This window comes from Balaenoptera musculus, chromosome 7, assembly GCF_009873245.2.
Source record: "Balaenoptera musculus isolate JJ_BM4_2016_0621 chromosome 7, mBalMus1.pri.v3, whole genome shotgun sequence".
Taxonomy (NCBI): Eukaryota; Metazoa; Chordata; class Mammalia; order Artiodactyla; family Balaenopteridae; genus Balaenoptera; species Balaenoptera musculus.
This window is the reverse complement of record NC_045791.1, coordinates 78,436,664-78,450,957: the sequence shown is the minus strand read 5'-3', so window position 1 is coordinate 78,450,957 and position 14,294 is coordinate 78,436,664. Positions and strand designations below refer to the sequence as shown.

Below are 14,294 nucleotides of genomic sequence, written 5' to 3'. Positions count from 1 at the left end.
CTCCAACCCCCCATACCCTCAATGAACAGGGATCACTGCACACTTTCCCCCTGAGGCCAGAATGCCTCTGCACAAAATGCCTGGAGCATTTCCACATGCTCTTATTTCCGGGCGCCATTAACTCCAGTCTCCAGTTCCCTTTGTCCCCTGTGAGGATGGAGGAGGCTTCTCAACACAGGTGCTTTTAAATGTGACGTGCTGCAAGTGTGAAAGAGACCCACCGAATTTCTTGGTTTGTAGATGCCATCACTTTTCCATTTTGCAAAGTTCATAAAGGCGTTGAATAGAACTTTCCAACAGTGGACTAGGGACTCTTCTATCTGAGACAAGAGTCAGGATGGTGATAGCTGCCCCCCTTACCCTTGGCACCATGACCACTGGTGTGCTGACATAGGGTTAACGGAGATGGCCGGTGCCTCGAGTGTGTTTCCATCTGTGTGGCCACTGAGGGTGCTGTGTTTGGTCAGCTTGTTTTTCTGTCTGGGGCCCTTACCCAGATGCACACTGGCTCGGGAACAGATCTCAAAGTTTCCATTCCCAAGGAAAAATAAATGAAGGTCATATGTGGCTCAAAGCATGACTTAATATAAGACTTCCTAAATGACCAAGGTGACTCCTGGCTTGGGATCACTGTGTGTGTGTATGAAGTATTGCCCCTCTTGGCAAGACTGTCCTCTGGGATTCAGGTACAGTTTGGGGGAGAAACACGGGGAACAGGGAGTGAGGACAGAGGGCCCCTTCGGTAGCTGGCTGGGTGACCACATCTCCCCCAGGGCTGGTGCGTGAGGCACTCCTGTTTCTCTGAACTGTTGGGGTCAGCTCCACGGGGGTGGGGGAGCGCGGAGGTCCGGCCGCAGCCTCTGCCTCCTTTGGGTCAGGTGGAGAAGCTCATTCTGCAGCAGCAGAACTTGAATTTCCGCCTCCCAGCGTTGATATTAGACACGAGGGGGCGTGGAAGCACCTCCGCGGGCCGGGCAGGCGCCACCCCACAGCTGAAGCAACGACCGCAGGGGCTCACCCGGAGCTGAAAGGGTTGCTGGAAGCCTTGGTGCCGCATCAGGCTACAGAGGACAGGAAATAGGTTCTCAGAGCAACCTTAGTTTCCTTCCATCTGTTCTGAAATTTCTACAGATGACTGGACTCAGTTATGCAAAGAGAAAAACAACTCTCAAAAGTGACCAGCAGAATTCTTACCTTTTGAGAGTGGGGAATATACGCAGACTCCGAAATTCCCTCCGGCTCCAGGTCTGCACTTGCCAGCCCAGCAAGAAAATGTTCGCTTAGAGCAATCTGTTGAGGAACATGACATTTCTGCACAGGTGCAACAGGAATGCGAGATTATTCTGTACTCTTAAATGTCAGCAGCGGAGAAGAAAAGGTCACCTTTCTCTGCGAGGAGCAGCGCAGGGATCTGAGCGCGCGGTGGACCAGGGCCCCTTGTCCCTTCCACAGGGAGGGGTGGCAGCAGCTGCATGACATTTACTCTTGTTAGTGCACGTGCCGTGTGAACTGGGTCTCTTCCTGTCCCCAAGGCCTGTCAGGCCTGTTTTCATCTTTCAGCAGAGGCTGGTTAACTAAATCTAGCTCGTTCAATACTGTGATCAAGGTAAGGGCGTAACTTAAGCTGAGATGTGGTTCGTTTCCATTATTAACAGAGCTCAAATCATTGGATTTGCCTTTTGTTCTTGCCACCGCTGTTGGCCTCTAAGCGGGATACCCACACCTTGAAAGCAAAGTGAACAATTGACAAAACCTCCTTTCAGCCCCATTGTCACCACATGGTGGTCAGAGAAGTCCCCTCTGGCTTTAAAAAGTGGTTGTGGCTCCACAGAGGAGATGTGGTGAGGAGATCGGGCGGCAGTGCACGGAATCTGACGTGGGTTCCGCGCCAGGCGCAGCAGCGGTGTGCTGATTGGAAGGCAGGCAGCAGGGGGACCCCAAAGGAGCCCCTGTGGACCTTTCCCTCCCTGCTACTGGCCTCACCGGAGCGGGCTGAGCTCGGGCTGGAGGTGGCTTTGGCAGAGCTGGGAAAGCAGAGACCTTAAGCCAAAGGTAACGACCAACACGCCAGCAGAACACAGCTAGTCCTAGTCCTAGCGTAGAAGGCCCCATGGGGGCCGGGCCATCCTTGCTATCCTGATGCCCCAGAGCCTGCTTCTCCCTTAGTCTTTGGGGGTTGAGCTAAGGTCGTCCTGGACTGCAGGCCTGGAGGACTCAGCAAAGCAGTTGACTGGGCCAGGCAGGGGTGAGGCCTTTCCTCTCCTCTCCCCTGGGTGGGTCCCACACAAAGCTGAATGAGGGCATGAGAGCTTGTCCTCTGCCAGTAGGTCTCTCCCAACACTTCTCAGTTCCCACCCACCAGGGACAGCATTGTGTTAGCCAGCAATCCCCTGGGGAGGGTTACAATGCCTGTAATATAAGTCCTGGTTGGCCACACCCCGAAGTCCACAAGGGGCAGTGTGAGTGCTCCCCTGCACCCAGTGCCTGGGCCCATGTGACAGCCGGTAGGAGGGTATTTGATGGGTGAGGGAGGGGGAGGAACAAGGGAAGCGGGGAGTTAGAAGCCCTGGGGAGGCACTGATGGAGAAGAGACAAGCATGCCCATTTGGAAATCAGGCAGACTGGGTTTCCATCCCATGCCCACCTCTATAAGCGACCTCTGCTGGGTGGTTGGACACATTAGACGTGACGTGTGTAAAGTATCCAGCAGAGCCTGGCACAAAGTCAGCACCCAGTAAACGGGAGTGCTAACATCCTTGTAGCAGTGGAGGCAGTGTGAAGGCTGAGCACTTCGGTGGAGACAAGTGTGGTATAGCACGGAGCGCCCCAAGGGAGCGTCCCTCTCAGCCAGCATGTAAAATTAGTCATCGCCTTCCTCCTGCTCCCAGGGGCCCCACGATGTCCCCAGCGTGTCCTCACTAGATCTGTGGCTTCTCACACAGCAACTGGCGGGGGGGGGGGGGCGGTGGGCATGAAGAGAAGGAGGTACTGGTCCTCAGGCCACAGAGAGCCCTCACGTCAGCCTCCGATACCGCCCCAGGCTGACGCGGGCTAACTGAGCTGTGGTCCAGGCTGGGTGCTGTGTGTGTGTGGCAGGTGGTGCAGAAGGAAGCGTCAGCCACCGCTTGCATCAGTGTGCCTCCTGCCAGGAGCCTGAGCTTCCCATGGTGGATGGAGAGCCAGAGACCTAGGCTCTGATATAGCAATTCTTTAAAAAGAGACAAAAACTTTTCAGGTGCTGTTCAGAGTGTTCTGGGGTAGCTTACCTTCTGATATCAGATTGAGGGTAGTGTTGCCCACAGCCAGAATTGGATTCAGATCTGAATAGCAATGCCGGCTTATAATGTGTCCCCCTAAGGACTAAGGAGAGAGAGTTACAGCCTCGTCATTCGATCCTTCAAATCCGAGAGCCATAGGCACCTGCTTATGGTCTTCTCTGGTAGTGAAAGGGTCAAGGGGAGTCTCAGTGTGCCCTGCAGATGGGACTCAGTTCAGACCACGTGGGAGGCTCCCACCCACCTGCGACTTTGGATCGGGTGAGGAATGGATGGTAACAAACACTCCACGGCATTTGGTATGTTCCACCTGTTGTCTAACCCCTTCACACGTATTTACCCGATCCTCACAACAACCCAGTGAGATGATGCAATTATCCCCCCTTTACAGATGAAGACACTGGGGCACAGAGAAATGATGAAACTTGATCAAGGTCTCCCAGCTAGGAAGGGGCAGGACTGGGATTCACGTGAGCGAGGCTCAGCAGCCAATTCTGAACCACCCCTACTTAGCTGGTGCAGGTGGCCACAGTGCTGGCCACAGAGGTGCCGTCCTGCCTTGGGATCGCAGCCTCATCTCACGGCCTCTGAACTTGCTGGACTTCCCGTGGGCTGCGTTGAGGTGCTGGGCATCCACATCACTGAGGGACAGTTGCCCTTTTCCTCTTGGGAGATTCCGCTTGGATCTGGTTGAGGCTGTAGCATCTCAGAACGCGGCAGGGAAATGACTGGCCCGTCCACTCAACGCTCTCCTTCCCGTGTAGTGATGGAATCTACAGGGACAACCTGGGCTGTGTAGACCCGGGCTGGAACATGGGTGAGGACAGGGAACCCCAGCTCCTCTATGAACAGCTCAGTTTTAAAGTTCTTGTTTCCACTGAGTGGAAATCTGCATTCCTGGATTCTCACCTATTGGTCATACTTCTACCCTTTGTGATCATATGAAATACGTCACGCGTCTCCTTGGGAGTCTAGAAATATTTGAAGGCAGCTCTCATGGTCCCTCTGATTGTCCCCACCCCCGCCATTCCTCTTTCTGATGTGGTTTTCAACCCCCCAACTCTCCTGCCACCATCTCCTTGCCAGGCTCCAGGGTTTGAGTCAGAGTTCTTGACAGTGAGTGGGAACACTTTGGAATCACTTGAAGAGATTTTTCAAAGGAAACATGTTCTCCCTCCATTCCCTGTATCCCAAGGATTTCTAATACACCATTTGGGGTACGTAAGGGAAGGAGCGTGTGTACTTTGAAAACTTACTTCAGCTTTCTTCTGAGGTCAAAGACAACCAGACCTTGAAGTGTGATTCCCTGATCTGAGCATTATTCTTCAGCTGTGATCTGAACAGTCTGAGGTAGAGGAGACTACCCTCCTTATTTTAGGTATTATACTTCTGTTAACGCAGCCTAAGACTAAATTAGCTTCTTTGAAGGTCTTATCACAGAATTAGCACTCGTATTCCTACTTGGCTTATTCTGTTGAACTTGACTTAGAGTCTTCTTTGAAATATGTTATTAAATAATGTTTGTTAAATATTGAATATTTATTTATTGTGCCTGTCGTTTCAATCTGCTGAGACCCTGTTGCACACTGATTCTGCCAATGCCTATTTCAACATTTCGGTGAGGTTAAGAAATAGGTGCAGTGGGCCTCGTGATTGGCCTGGAGGACTTACGGCCATATTCCAGATCTGCTGGCCCGCCAGGCTCTTCAGGTGCTTCAGGAATGCTTGGCATATCTAGGTCTTCTCCGGGAACTCGGATACCCTTTCAGCCCAGATGTTCTTGACCCGGGCCAGACTGCAGGCAGCACCTATTGTCAGTCCTGGAAAGCACATTGTTTTTACAGGTGATGTGGGAGGAGCAGCTGGATTGTAATCATGGCTCCAGGGCCTTGGTGTCCAGCTTGTGCGGTGGCTCTCGACACTGGCTGCTCAGAGAATCACCAGAACTCAAACAGCACAGATGCCCCACTCCCACGTCAATCAAATCAGAATCTCTGGGTGCAGGGCTTTATCAAAGTCTCCCCAGGGAGTTCTCCTGGGCAGCCAGGGTTGGGAACCCCTGGGTTGGTCTACACACGTTGAATGAACGCAAGAAAACAGAGGCTAGAGAGAAGGGATGACAGTAAAAACTAGCAGGTGGCAGACTCTACTAGAACTTTCCGTGACCCCCTCCTGACTGACCACAGTGAAGCTATGCAAAGCTGTTTTGTGATTAAGGAGGATAAATATGATGGCATGAAAACAATCAAAGGTCTTTCAATTTCCTAGGTCATTGTCTAAAATCAATAATGCTTTTACTGTTGACTTGCACCTCTACAGGTAGCCTTGATATTCAAAACCGTCAACAACCAGTTCCAGGAGGGGCACCGGCCAATCAGAATGAACACAGCTCATGCAAGGAGCTGCCCTAGGTATTATGTTGGTTGTTGTTAGGTGTGGGGATGTTGGGGGTTCCCAGGGAGGGGCTTGGGGGGCAGGAGCAATGGAAGAGCATCCATCTAGGGGGATCAGGACAATGCTATTTGCTGGCTGGCAAGGAAGTAATTCAGAATTTAAAAACCGTTGCAGCCATACTCATGAGTATTGGCAGGATATTAGCACTGGCTTTGGGCTTCTCTGTAGTAGGGATGTAAAGGGTTCAGATCAATCTTTGAAAATGAAGAAGTCACCCAAACCATCAGGAGGTGACTTAGCTGGACTTTAAAAATTAATCTCTCTGGGGTTTGTAGAATGAATCACTAACACGTAGAGTCTGATTTGACATCATTTCCAAGGCTGGGTTCTAACCACAGTTAGTCTGTTTTTTAACAGGTTGTGGGCTGGGCTTTGATTTTTCTCTTGTGGATTAATCGTGGAGAATATTTCACCCTCCCACATAACTTTATTTTCATCAATATTAACAATGTACTTGGCACAATACTTCCCCCACCCCTGCCAACATACACGCACAACACCCCCTGCTGCTTCAATGATCATAGCTAACCTAATTGATTAGGGGAACCACTAGTTGCTCCTTATTATCTGTATGCTAAGCAAATCTTGCCTAAAAGTAACTAAACTTCTCCTCTGCCCTGGAGCGTCTCTCAACTTAGAGTCCTCACCCTGTTTCTGCTTCAGCATCTCATACAAGGCACTCCGTAACACGGGATCCCATCCCAGACCCACCAGGGGTGGTCTATTGCTTCCCATCACTATAAGTTCCAATAAAGCTTGGTCTTTAACTTCTGCAAAATCCTGCCTTCCCTTTGCCTGCAGGAGCACTGGGAAGACCAAGCTTGTTTCCTATCATACAGTTCCTCCTACCCTATAGACCCAGAGCCTTATTCGTAGGGAAGAAATCAGAGACAAAGACATTATTATTATTATTATTAATATCTTTTTAAGGTCAGGAGCATCACACAGACCAGTATGATCATCCCTTATTTGACATAGAATAGGGCAGTTCAGCCCTAGGGGAGAGTAAAATGCCAGCTGTTGCTACTGCCTGGGTTCTCAGAAGTATGGATTTCAAACTCAGGCTGAGGCCAGACAATCCATTTTGGGGCTTTAGTTTGGCTCTTTCCATCGCTCACATTACCCCCTCACTTTGTGCCAGGCATGACATAGCTGTACCGAGGAAATTCTATTTACTGTATTTCCATTCATATTTTATTCCATCTTTGGTCACAAAACCTAGCCTATATTTCAACAGAGTTGAAAAGAGCCTTATCTTTGTTTGAGTCTCAGAACATGGATTTTGTTTGAACTCCATGCTTCTCAGAGTTTGTGGGTCTATGGGTTAAAGGTGCAGCGACTTTCTGGAGCACTTATTATACTAAAGATTTTGAGGAAAAAGAAGTGTACAGAGCCAAGCGTGTATGTGACTTGGATTAGCACACAAAATTTAAACAAACATAAGCTGTCACAGAAACTGATTTCCTGGGAGATTGCTGGTGGTGGTGGAGGGTACATCTGACTCCCACGTATCCCTCCCCCCACCAGTGTCCTTCATTCTTCTGGGCCTTAGAAAAAGTTTGGGAATCCTGGGAAAGGTCCCTGGAGGCCACTAGAGATTACTCACACTTAAAGTTTAAGGGGCCCCCAAGGAAAGTGCACTGTTTGTTTCCTCAGATTTTAGAATCTGGCTCTACATTGCCTGCAGAGTCCAAACTGATAAATAGCCAACTGGACAGGCCGTGGGGTGGGCCTGGGGGCCAGGGAATGGCAGTAAAGACAAGAGTTCTGGATTGGAAGTGGGAGATGTGTGGCTTGGTGACCCGCCACTAGCCAGTCTGGGGACCTTGGGCAAGTTCACTTTCCTTGAGTCCTGGCCCTGGCGGAGGTAGATATAGGGGCTCAGTGGGATGGAGAAAGTCTTCCCCCTTCTTCAAACAGAGCAACTTATTTTCATTTACTAAGATTTGTTTGAGGACAGGGTTGTGGTGCTGAAGACAAGTTTGAAAACCGTGGGCTAAACGATGCCTGGGGTGAAGATGAGGGGAAGGGTTTTCGGGTCTTGACCGTCTGCTTAAGCTACCTGACTGTACTCCAAAACCACCCATTTTACTATTCCCTCTTTCTCTTCTCTCCAACCCCAAGATTTCAGATAAATCTAATCACGTTCTCCTCCTCTTCTGAGTGGTATGCAGGTGTGCTACCTGAGTTGTCCCAAGGCCGAAGCTGTGAAGCTGTGGTGCTGGGCAAAACCAGGAAGGGTCCCTTTCCTAGCAAGTGGGTGGGGTGAGGCCAGGGAAGGGCAGGCTTGCTGGTCTGCAGCACGGTCGAAGTCTGGCTGATGATGGTTGAGGCCGGGAAGGTAGGACTCCTGGATGGCAGTGATACAGCCGAGGTGGGTCCCCTCCCCTGCCCACCACCAACCTCCAAAAACATACGGTGGCCTGCCAGTCAGTCTGGACTAAAGCTTTCAGTTCAGTCAACCTCCCTGTTGCCTGAGTTAAGGAAGTCATTATTACCACTGCCTCCCAAATTCAAGTTTCTGACCCACTCGTTTGTTCGTTTTTTGCATTAAGTTATTTGTCAGTAACTTAGCACATATATGCATGTATCTGGGACAGGCACATATATGCTAGGAGATCTGGGGGATGAGGGAAGGACTAAAATAAGGTTCCTTTTGCCAAAGGGTTTGCAGTGCATCTTGAAGGCAAAGTCTTGCATGTTTCCTTCCTACTCTGTGGGTGCCAGCTTGCCTGATGCAGTATCTGTACATAAGGGGCCCTTAAGGATGTTGCAAGTGACTGGGGGTGTTTTCCCGGGCAGGTTTTTGTCTCACTTGGCCTTTTGCCGTTGTCCCCATGAGACAAGTAGCATTTGAGCGCCAGACACTACATCGCCTACTTTCCTCCTGCGAACACCCTCCCTCCCTGGAATTGACCATCCAACCATTGGAGAGTGCCAGTTCTCTCTTGCTGTCTTCCCATTAAAGTGACACTGCAAGACTGTGGCTTTTTTTTTAATTTATTTTTTTGGCTGTGTTGGGTCTTTGTTGCTGCGCACGGGCTTCTCATTGCGGTGGCTTCTCTTGTTGCGGAGCATGGGCTCTAGGCGCGCAGGGTTCAGTAGTTGCAGCACGCGGGCTCAGTAGTTGTGGCTCACGGGCTCTAGAGCACAGCCTCAATAGTTGTGGCGCATGGGCTTAGTTGCTCTGCGGCATGTAGGATCTTCCCGGACCAGGGCTCAAACCCGTGTCCCCTGCATTGGCAGGCGGATTCTCAACCACTGTGCCACCAGGGAAGTCCCAAGACCATGGCTTTTTATAGGCAAGAATCCTGCAGCTGACTGCAAGGTCTTGAATGACGTTATCCAAGTACCTCATATTCTGTGCAAAGCTTTTGACAGTAAAGTTTCATGGTGGGGATGTCATATCACATCAGAAAAATGATGAAGAATTAGAAACAGGCCAGACAAGATAAATGTATGAGGAGGTTCTAAAGTATATAGCAAGTGTTAAGTTTAGTGCAGGAATCGGTTCATTGATATTTTATGAAGGACACCTGGAACTCACCATCCCTTGTTTTAGACACCATAATCAGCTCAGAAATCCTAGCAGGAGAGAGGAGAACTGGGTGAAAATGTCCTTGGGATTTCAATGCAGGTCCTGAAAGTAAATGCATTATATACTCTAGAGAGAGTTAGGAAAGAGAAAATGCAGTTTTTTGGCATTGAGAGTTTCTCATAAAAATATTCAGATGCTAATTTTAAAAACTGGCAATAAATGTGTATAGATGTGAAGGCAGTGGTCATACACCCTGCCAAGCAATTTTATAGCACAGGCCCTCCTGGTATATGTGTTTATTTATACTCTCTACATGTGTATCAAAATAGGAAATAAAATGGATGAGAGGTTCTTAGAAAACCCTTGCGTGTGGGCACCAGGAGACACATACAAAGACATTTGTAATAGCAGAAACTTGGAGAACACTCCACCTCCTTGAGCAATAGAATGGATGAGCAAATTGTGCCCTGGACACACGATGGAATCCAGCACAGTTACACGCACCAACGTGGGCGAATCTCAGCTCAAGAATGTTGAACGCACAAAGCAAATTGCAGAAGAATAATACCATGTCGGTCTATTTATGTGAAGTTCAAAAATATGCAAAACTAAGGGACGTGGTGCTTAGTTACTCAAATATATGGGGTAAAATTGTAAAAATGAGGAAGAGACTGACCGACATCATATTCAGGCTAATGAGTGCCTCCGAGAAGAAGGCGAGGGGAGGGCCTGTGGTTTGGGAGGGCCCACGGGGCATTCAAAGTTCTTGGTAAAGCTCTGGTTCTTAAACGGGGTGTGGTGATAACTGGTTGTGCATTGTTAATATATCCATACCTATTTTATAAAATTCTATTTTATTTAACAAAAACAAAGTTAAAAAGGACAAAGTAAATTAAATGATAAACAGTCCTCTAATACATTTTTTCCCACACCTCAAGAGGTTACACTGCATACTCCCAGGGTATATGTACCTCCAATTTTGGAGACCATTTTACTATAATAATATGATATTTGTATTATACTTTAATATTGTATATATAATTTATATATGAGTCTATATAGCACATATATGCTAGTATACAAAAATATATAGTAGATATAAAAATACTATGTTATATAAATAATTATTATATAATATACCATATAGTAGTACATTTTATGATACATTATTATAACATTTTTATTTAAAAAATGAGGTTTTTATCCTTAAAAAGTAGTGTTTGTAGACTGTGAGCAGAGTGGAGGACAGGAAGTCCAGCTCGGCACAAATGGTGGAGTGAGAAGCGTTGCAATCACTCACCCAGTGAGGTGTTGCCCAGGATGAGAGGGCCTTCCAGGTGTTTTGCTTTCAGCTCCAGGAGGTCCTTGAGGGTCCCAGGGGAGATCCAGGTGACGCTCTTTCCATGAAAGGCCAGGGTTCGTTTTTCTGGGTTCTCTGCCATTCTCTACGTGCAAATAACAAGGTGTGTGCACCTGTGCACACCTGTATTCCTGGGTTATGATAGATCCTAGGTGGAGGTATGTTCCTCTAGAGAGATTTCAGAAGCTCTGGGGTCCCCTTGACCAAAAAGACACTCACTACACCCATTGGCTAAGGCCTGAATTTCCATAATTAGATATTTACTCCTTTAGCTTAAGCCTTGATAATGTGTAGTTCTTTGGAGGAAAACGACAATATGAGCTGGCATCTGTCACTGACCCTTCAGTGTAGATTAATTCAACATAATTTAGTATCATGGCCTTAAAAATCATAATTATACTAATACTCCTAAATTAGAATCTTCGGCTTTTCCTCTGAAATCCTGAACGAGTACTCAGTGTCTCTCCTTAGATGTGTAATAGGCATCTTAAATTTAACGTGTCCAAAACTGAGCTCCTCATGTCCCATCCCCCTCCAAGCCCCGGAAAAGGATCCCCCAAAGGCAAAAGGCCCTGCTCCTCCGGAGGTCTTCCCCTTCTCCCCTTCTCCACTCCCCTTTCCAGCTGCCCAAAGCCCTGGAGTCAGCAGTGACTCCTCTCTCTCTCGCACACTCTACAGCAGCGGTCCCCAACCTTTCTGGCACCAGGGACTGGTTTCATGGAAGACAACTTTTCCACGGACAAGGTGGTGGGGGGATGCTTCAGGCGGTAATGCAATGCGAGAGACGGTTCAGACAGTAATGTGAGCGATGGGGAGCAATGGGGAGCGGCAGGTGAAGCTTGCTTGCCCGCCGCTTACCTTCTGCTGTGCTGCCCTGTGCCTAACAGGCTGCGGCCCGGTATCTGTCCACGGCCGGGGGGGTTGGGGACCGCTCCCCTACATCACATTCATCAGGAAATCTTGTTGGCTCTTCTTCCAAAATGTATCCAGAATCCACTCCCTCCTCACCACCTGCATGCTGGCCGCCTGGTCCAGCACCACCATCCTCAGGATGACATTAGTGCCCTGATGGGCTCACTGCTCCTTCCCTCGCCCCCTCCGCAGGCTATTCCCATCCCAGCATCCAAAACGACCCCGGATCCCATTACAAGGTTAATAGGAGCGTACCCCTCTTCTGTCCAACCTCTCTGATAGCTTCTCATCTCAGGCAGAGTAAAAGCCAAGTAGTCTAAGTTCAGCATGGCCTGCCCACCGCCCGCCCCGCCGCTTTCTGATCTCCCTGGTTCAGGGCGCTCCAGCCAGGCTGGCCCCTGCTCCGTCCCTTGGTCAGGCCAGGAGTTCTCCCCTCCTTGACACCTTTGCACTTGCTGCCCCACTGCCTGGACTGCTCTTCCCCCATGTATCCTCGTGGCCTGTTCCCTCCCCTCTTTCAGGACTTTCTTCAAATGTTACCTTCTCAGAGAAGATTTCTCTGGCCGGATATTTAAAGTTGCAACCCCCTGCATCATCCTATCCCCTTTCTCTGTTTTATTTTGTTCTCCTTCTCACTTGCTAACACACTCTATAACTTATCTATTACCTTGCTCATTGTCTGTCTTTGCCACCAGATTACAAACTCCTTGGGGTCAGGTCTGTGCGAGTTTTGTTCCCTGTTGTGTATTCAGTACCCCAAACAGTGCCTGGCACATTGCTGAATGATGAATATTTGTTGAATGCATGAGTAAACACATCAGAGTCTTTCAGAAATAGGCATTTTATGGAATGGGACCACTGGATATTAGAGAGGAAAGATAGAGATGCTGACAGAGGGAAGGCTGAGGTATCAGGAGGCCCTGGAAGTGCCCCTTGAGGTCAACATCTGGAAAAAGACTGGAAAGGCCAAGTTAGAAGCTGAGAAAAACTGGATTGCTTGGGACAGTCAATAGGGACACACTGCAGATGACAATGATGGGAGTCATGATGAAATCGCTTTAAAAAGTAGCCTCAGCTGAGGCTTCGGGGAAAGTGTGCAGGGCAACAGGCAGGGCTTGGTGAGCAGGACAGGGACAGGCATACTGATCTGATCAAGCATTTCCACAATTTGATAATTTCACAGGACGGAAAGTGTGGTTTTAGAAAACTGAGCTTATAACCAGTGGCATTGAAACAAGCACATAAAACACCCAACTCATCTTACCAAGAGTTCTGGGGGAAATATGAGCTCCTGGGTAGGGTCCAAGGGCTGGAACTCCTCTTTTGCAAACAGCTCCATGCAAATCTTTATAAAGGGCAGAAGAAGATGGTTCTGTCAGCCCTGCTCAACTGGAAACAGCATTGTAATTCTTCACATTAATTAGGCAAAATGAACGTAGTAATAACTATCTGATTCTCCTTGTATGGGAAAATAGTTCAAACCAAATAGTTTTAAATAAGAATCTTGTTGTAAGAGAAATACTGATTTGACACTGATGTGATGTTAAAGAAAAGAGTATTCTATTAAATAGTTCAAACAGTACCCTGCGAAACACCAAGACAGCCTATGAAAAACAATCACAGGTCAAATAAGTTTGGGAAACCCTCTCCACTGTGCCCCAACCTCTATCCCCTCACCTGTCAAGTCAGGATTCAAAACTCTGAGAAGTCCTATTGTTTAAGTAAAAAAATGACTCTAAACATACAGACCCATGTGTAAACACACACACACACACACATACCACTTGCTTTAATAACAATAGTTAACATTTATGGGGTGCTTATGTTCCAAGTACTTTTACACGTATTAATAATTTACTTAATCCTCACAACAATTGTACAAAGAAAGTAAATTATCAACTCCACTTTACCTATTAGGAAACTAAAGCACAGTGAAAAGTTACCCAAACTGGTATCTTGTCTGAGTCAAACATATTTTAGCTTTGGAAACACTTATTCCCAGGAAACCTTCCTAAAGAGAAAGACAAATTGGGAGGGAACTGTGGGATGCAGGGCTAGAGGGCTGTGTAGTGGGGAAGAGCATGGGAGATAGATAGGGAGACAGACAGGTCTAGGTTCCTTCTCAGTTCTGCCATGACTTGGCTCTCTGACCTTCTCAATGGAAAGATACTTAACCTCTCTGAAGATTAAATAGAAATAATGCCTATTTTGAAGGGTAATTGTGACAAGTAAGTGAAACGACCTGACATTTGTCCAATACTCCCCTGCCTTTTTTCCTGTCTCTCTAAAGTCTTCCCAGGTTGCAGAAGGAAAACTTGCAGTTGTTCCTTGTGTAGGTTAGGACCTCAGACTGAAGCATAACCGGCCAACATCTGAAGGATCAGTTTTTGTGTAAGTTGGAATTAGAAGTGTAGGCAGTACCTGAGGTCAATAATGTGGTGTATATCTAAAGCCTAGAAGCAAGATAGTGTCTGAGAATTAAAATGTAAAACAAACAAAATGAATCAGAGCTGAGGAATTAAAGTTCCCCTAAACAGGGACCAGGCCAAGACTTTACACTTACCCCATGGAAGATATTAACATAGCTTCAAGAGAAGGGAGTGTCATGGGGCAGACACCTGCCATCCAGCAGGTCTACCTGATGGATGGAGGGGCATCTTCTATGATGTTACCCTTAAGATTATCCAACTGCTCTGCATCCATGGTCACCAAGCCACCTTCCCCTTATAATGTGGCTTCCTGTGTGTCTTTTCGT

The 14,294-nt window shown here is 47.9% G+C and overlaps 1 pseudogene; it reads right to left on the bottom strand.

The window, feature by feature from the left end:
* LOC118897973 overlaps positions 1 to 14,294 on the bottom strand; it is a 71,604-nt pseudogene that overhangs the window by 43,931 nt on the left and 13,379 nt on the right.